Source organism: Staurois parvus, unplaced genomic scaffold (genome assembly GCF_062004578.1).
Source record: "Staurois parvus isolate SC_StPar_1 unplaced genomic scaffold, SC_StPar_1.0 ptg000153l, whole genome shotgun sequence".
Classification (NCBI taxonomy): Eukaryota; Metazoa; Chordata; class Amphibia; order Anura; family Ranidae; genus Staurois; species Staurois parvus.
The window spans coordinates 10,765,725-10,772,205 of NW_028317949.1; the positions used below are offsets into that span (position 1 = coordinate 10,765,725).

General features: G+C 41.1%; 1 long non-coding RNA gene across 2 annotated transcripts; it reads left to right on the plus strand.

Annotated features, from left to right (window-relative positions):
• The first annotated feature begins 480 nt into the window (after positions 1 to 480).
• Positions 481 to 5,657, plus strand: LOC149463727 (uncharacterized). Of its 2 annotated transcripts, none has more exons than XR_016312397.1 (6): positions 481 to 634; positions 2,823 to 2,912; positions 3,287 to 3,364; positions 3,782 to 3,940; positions 4,289 to 4,381; positions 5,155 to 5,657. It is a non-coding gene; the product is annotated as an uncharacterized LOC149463727 (long non-coding RNA). The 2 variants fall into 2 exon arrangements; XR_016312398.1 differs by lacking the exon at positions 481 to 634 and adding an exon at positions 810 to 912.
• The last annotated feature ends 824 nt before the right edge of the window (positions 5,658 to 6,481 follow it).

A 6,481-nucleotide genomic window follows, 5' to 3' on the forward strand; every position in this document is an offset into this window, starting at 1 on the left:
AAACCTTTGTTATTTTTTTAAATTGTGTTTACAATCACTTTAGTCCAGTGTTTCAGTATTGCTGCAAATGTATTAAAAATGCCCTAGCAGGCAGCCAGTTACAGTACATTTTCTCCTGCTGGCTCTTTTTTTCACAGTGCTGCCTTTCTGGTTCTTTTTGGTCCTTTAAGGAAGAGAAAGGGTTAGGCCTCTTGCACATGGGAGTGATTAACACCTTGTGTTATACTGATCTCTAATCAGATGTACTGATGTCTATGACACAATGCACACTACTGACTAAACACTAATAAAGCAGCACTGAGTAAAGTGTGCAAGAAAAAAATATAAAGTACACTTAGTTTGTGTCTATACTCTGTATATACTCATTTACATGCACACAGGAATACAAGTGTATATCCATACACAGCCTCAGAGCTTGAATTATTATTTGTCCTATCTCCAGACACCTACAATTTCCTCCTCCCTACTTCCAATAGGACATGGGCTTATTAGTGACAGACAGTTGTCTGCACCAATGAGAAGCAGAGGTCCCAGCTAAGCTCCAACAATATGCCGGCAGAAGGCACGTGGACATCAGACTGGAAGGACATCCAGGAGAAAGAAGAGCTGCTGAAGAGGGTGTGAGAGGCACGGAGTGAGTACAGTGGGAAATATGGGCAATTGGACTTGAAGGATGGACAGGTCTGAGGTGTAGTGGAGGTGTCTGAGCAGTGTGAGCTGCAGAGAGGAAGCGCGTGGGAAAGTCCATGTGCTGTAATATGCCACTCCTCCTTGGTGTTCAGTGTCTGCTTCTCCTGAGAGATGTGTGGGATCAGGAAGGTGGGGGCTGTGTGAGTTGGAGAGAGGCAGAGTGGGGGAAAAGCTGAGTTCTGTGACTGCCATCCCTCTTGGGATTTAGTATCATCTTTGGAGGTGAGTGTGTGTTGCACTGTGATCTGGAGAGAGGAAGTTTATGGGAAAAGCTAATGTGTCTGTTCAATGTGTGCTTCCATATCTGTGTCCCTCTGCAGTCTGGGGGGGGGGGGGGCAATGTGCAGCAGTCTCAGTGTGTGTTTTTTCTCTCTCTCATGCCCCAGTTTGGTAGATTTTTTTCCTCTCCTTTTTACTGCTATCACCAAGAGTAGAAGAATCTAAAACAGGAATAAAGGCAAAATGTTAGAATTGGAGACATAATTTCTGGTGATCCTGGTGGCTACCATGGATTTCACTTCACTTTCAGTGTTGGCTATGAAACAGAAATTAACCTGTTTGGGACCGCCCCACACACATATACGGCAACAGGGTGGCACGTGCAGGCTAAATCCCGTAAATGTACGTCGAGGGTGCAGGCGGGCAGGGGAGGTGCCCACGTGCTCCCCAGCGCCGCTGTCACTGTCTCCTCACACAGAGGGAGACAGCGCAGGTATCCGGCAGGCTCGATTGCCACCAGCTACCCGACAATCTTCACTATGAGAGGAGAACGGCGAGCTGCCTATGTAAACAAGGCAGCTCGCGGTTCTTTCGGTAAGAAGCGGAATGATCCCCGCCTTCCTGTCATCGGGAGACAGATCACTCTGCTCCATTGGACAGCCCAGCTCCCCTCACAGTTAGAACATGCCCAGGGATCTCACTAGTGTTAGCCCCTTCCCTCCCAGTGACACCAATACAGAAAAAGTGCTTTTTTTTTAGCACTGATCTCTGTATTGGTGTCACTGGTTCCCAAAATGGTTCACAAGTGTGCGATGTGTCCACCCCAATGTCACAGTACTGCTAAAAATTGCTGATCGCCACTATAACTAGTAAAAATCAAATAAATTATAAAAACCATAAATCTTTCCCGTAGTCTGTAGACACTATAACTTTTGCGCAAACCGCTCGATATATGTCTATTGGGATTTTTTTTTACTAAAAACATGTAGCAGAATACATATCGGCCAAAATTGATGAAGAAAATTGACTTTTTTTTTCATTATTTTTATTGGCTATGTATTATAGCAGAAAGTAAAAAATATATTTTTTTCAAAATTGTCGCTGTTTTTGTTTATAGTGCAAAAAGTAAAAACCGCACAGGTGATCAAATACCACCAAAAGGAAGCTCTATTTGTGGGAAAAAAAGGACATCGATGTCACACGACTGTGCAATTGTCAGTTAAAGTAACGCAGTGCCGTATCGCAAAAAATGGCCTGGACAAGAAGGGGGCAAATCCTTCTGGGGCTAAAGTGGTTAATAGGAAATCTCTTGAGTTGGACAGGGATGACAGAAAACTAATGGGTTTTAATAACTGCCCTTACTTTATCAAAAAAATTTTTGCCTTCAGATTTTCTCACATTGCTAATTATATATTGTACTTAATTGTAACTTAAATACTGAAATTTGCACTTACAATTGTAATTGTCAAAATGGCAGTAAAAACTTGGCTGTGTCAGTAAATTGTGGGTGTCTTATCAGTAAATTTATTTTGGTAGGTTGGCAACACTGTAGATGGAGTGTGGACACTGATCATCTGGGGCCTGGGGGGTGCAGATGCTGACTACCAGCAAGGAGGATGGGGGTGTGGCCACCAACCAGCAAAGGGAGGGGTGCATGCGGCCATGGACTGGCAAGAAAAGGACGCAGCCAACAAGCACTATTTGGGGGAGCAGCCACTGATCTGACCACCAGGAGCACATTGTGCTCTACAATCACTCTGCTCTATGAATGCTTGTATGGTGGCTATCTTCAAACCTATTGTGGGGGGGGGGGCACTGGATGAAAAGACACTTGACCACAAAGGACAAGGGGCACAGACACAGCTTTTATTACAGTTATTTATGACCATTTTTCCTGTACTCTATTCTTTCAGTCAACAACGATCCATTCCACAGAGGAAGATTTTACCTTGTGTAATGGTAATCCTTGATCCATATTTACCGACTGGACAGTCTCTGCCATTGTGAGTATTTTCTGGGGTATACAATCACTGACCACATGGGGGAGTGGATGCAGATACTGCCACCCACGAAGGGGGGGTGCTACAGGGCACAAAAGCCTGTGTTCAGGATGGAGGCCGTAAATATAAACTCTGCATTACAAACCACTGAACTTTGGATGCTGCCTTAATTCATTGAACTTATCCTAACCACTTAACTTAAAATTGAATGTTTCATTTAATATTTTATTGTAGTATTTTTTTTTCAATGCTTGCTGTAGTTTCCTATGCTTATAAAGAATGCACATACGGTATCAAAGACTGTGTCTGCCTGTAATCTACTACACTAGGTTGTAAGGGGGAACTTATTTTTAAGTAAGGAATTTTGTCCTTTTCAGAAGAATTGCTCACAGCAGCTGCCTGAGATCTCTTCCTTGAACAGACTCTTTGTCAAAGTGGGCTTCAGTACACTGGAGGTAAGATGCCAATAGCTAGTAATATTTTAATGGATTTTCTTGCAATAGGTTTAACTAGAACTCTGCCTTTCAAACTTCTGAGCTCTGGTTCACAAAACTACTGAACTATACATGTAGAATTCTGTAGTTTGTAAGGCAGAGTTCAGTAGTTGGTAAGTAAATTTAGGAGTTAAGCAGTTTTGTGTTGGCTTACAAACCAATGATCTCTGAATGCAGAGTTTAGTAGTTTGTAAGGAAGAAAAGTTTACCTTACAAACCACTGAACTTCACAGGTAAAGGTGAGGGAAAAGCTGGGGGAACCACAGAGAGAGGGAGGACAAGGATCTGCTTGCTGGGGCACTGGAGAATTTGGGAGAAACTTATTCAAATATTAGGGCAAAAGAGATTTTTTTTTTTTGTTTTGTTTTTGTGTTGTAGGTGTTTGCAGAGTTCAATAGAATAGCCACCACAAATCTGCAGAATAACTTTTTTGATGCCCTGGATCGATACACACCACGCTTTGTCACAATCTTCAAGTCCAAGAAAGGAAGTGTTGGAGAGACATTGTCCATGTTTGTGCAGCAAATTAATTCAGAGGTGAGTCTACTGCAACCCTCTTTTTGTTTGTTCTCAACTTACAAAACCTTTCATGATTCACTTTGTTGTAATATACAGAAATATGTAAGATACCATAAATGTACAACCTGTAACCTCTACTACTATCCCTTTTGGCCTATGTTGTTACCTGTATTGATTTCAATATTTTAAAGTGGTCTTGAGAAGTTGTGATCCAATGATGTTAAAACATCGAAGCTATGGGTGTAATTTAAATAACTTCAAGCAGTAACTTTCCTGAACTGTCAAATAGTGTGATATTTGCTTCATAAACATGTAGGTTTACATTTTATGCAATATTAAACTGAACTTTTGATAATTTACTTCTAGAAACCTGATGTGACAGCAATGGACACCCTTGTGCTCTGAGGCCTCCCTGTTCTACTTGGTGATGACCCCAGTACATTCTACATCACCTGCTTCGTAAGTTGTCATAGTTGCACCTTGGCAGTTGTGGGGGGATTTGCTTTGTATTCCTTAGAAATACAGATTAATACTTATTATATCACTAGTACAGTGGTGGGTATGGAAGTTTATAAAATGTAATCCCTTAGTGAGGGAGGGTAAAACAAATGTTAATGCCTGAACACAATTTTGCAACTTAGACGTGTTAGTAGAACTGTATCATTACAACTACTTTGTGTATCCAGATGGATTATACCCTTTTTTGCGTGTGTATACAGCTATCTAACTTAAAGTGATATTAAAGTCCTTGTGTGTTTTTCTGTTTAAATATAACAAACGTGTTATACTTACCACCTTTTGTGCAGTTGGTTTTGCACAGAGCAGCCCAGACCCTCCTATTCTCGGGTCCCCTGCTAGCACTCCTGGCCCCTCACTCCTGCTGAGTGCCCCTACAGCCAGCAGCTGTATGGGGCAATTGTGCCAAGGCTGTGTGTGTCTATTTAGACACAGAGCTGCGGTTTGGCCCCACCTCCTCTCTCTCCTCATTGGCTCACTGACTTTGAATGCAATGGGAGGTAATGGTGCCCCACTGCTGTCTCAATTAATGAGGACCTGCTGCACACAGAAGGTGCTTTATCCTAATGCATAGAATGCATTAAAATAAAAACCGTTTAAAAAAATGCTTTAAAGGAAGAAACCTTCCAAAAATAGATTGACTTTGACCCTTACCTTGAAGCTAAAACTAACCATATACAACACAGTGACAAATAATCATGTTTGTTTTTGTATAGCCTTCTGACAGTGATGAGGTCTGGGCACGTTTACCTGTTGGACTGATGACTGTCATTGATGAAAGTAAGCCTGCTTCTCCAAATCATCTCCACCTTGACCCAGTGTCTATTGTCATCATAGCGGAGGGAGGTACTGTAATGGAGGATCTCCAGAACCTACCTCAAGCACTCTTTGCCTCTTCTTTGGACTTTTATATGCTTTACACTTGGAATACCCTAAAGCCATGAAAAACACTTTTATATTCATTCAAAGAGGGATGCTTGGCATGTGGGAGAACAAACTCCCACCAAAACTGCAAAGTCTGAAGAATTTCCTGTTGTGTTAGAATGTTTGTTTTTTGTTTTGTTTTGTTTTTCTGCATGCCTGTGACCTGTTTTCAGTAGACTAAAGTTAGCTGACGTCACAGAGCTCAGAAACCTTAGTGTGCTGTTTTAAAATTTATTGTAATAGATGTTCAAGCTGGCCAACTGCATCAAAATGATCTGTCTTTGGCCCTTGCATACCAAATCACCAAAATAGAAAATATAGGCATACCTCAGTGGTTGTACAAAACCAATACAGGCTAACATAATTTCATGTATTGCAATTGATGTTCAATTGCCTCAAAGTAATCTATCTGATCATACAACAAACATACCTGAGTGGTTGTATATTACCAATGTGGGCTAAACTCATTTCAGGTATCATAATTGATATTAAAGCTGACCAACTGCCTCAAAGTGATCTGTACTTACGTGGAATAAACTCATGGATGCAGTTGTCTAGTTTGTATGTCTCTACAGTATAATATATGCAATGAGTTTATTCCATGTAAGTACAAATCACTTTGAGGCAGTTGGTCAGCTTTAATATCTGTGATATATGCAATGAGCTATGCCTATATTTTCTATTTTGGTGATTTGGTATGCAAGGACCAGAGACAGATCATTTTGATACAGTTGGCCAGCTTGTACATCTCTATAATATATGCAAAGTGGTCCTTTCACTAGTTCCTACTCATCCTGTAAAAGGTCCTTTACTTGCAGGCAGAGTTAATTTAGTGGACCTATTGTGAGTAAGGTGTAAAATGGCATGGAGGAAAACTACTATTAAAATGGTTGTAAACTTCAGACATGAAATATGAACAAAGTATATTCCTCTATAGTGTGTACTTGTCTCCATTAAAAGCAATGAGTATAATTTCATTTCTGCTGCTTCATTTCTCCATATCGGCATGAATCACTTCTGACAAGTTTTTTTTTTTCCTGACATCAAGAGAAAAAAGGTGACTGGAGGGCCCTCTAGCAGATTGACAGCCTCAGCTCTGTTCCTGTGAAGGAGGTGTCT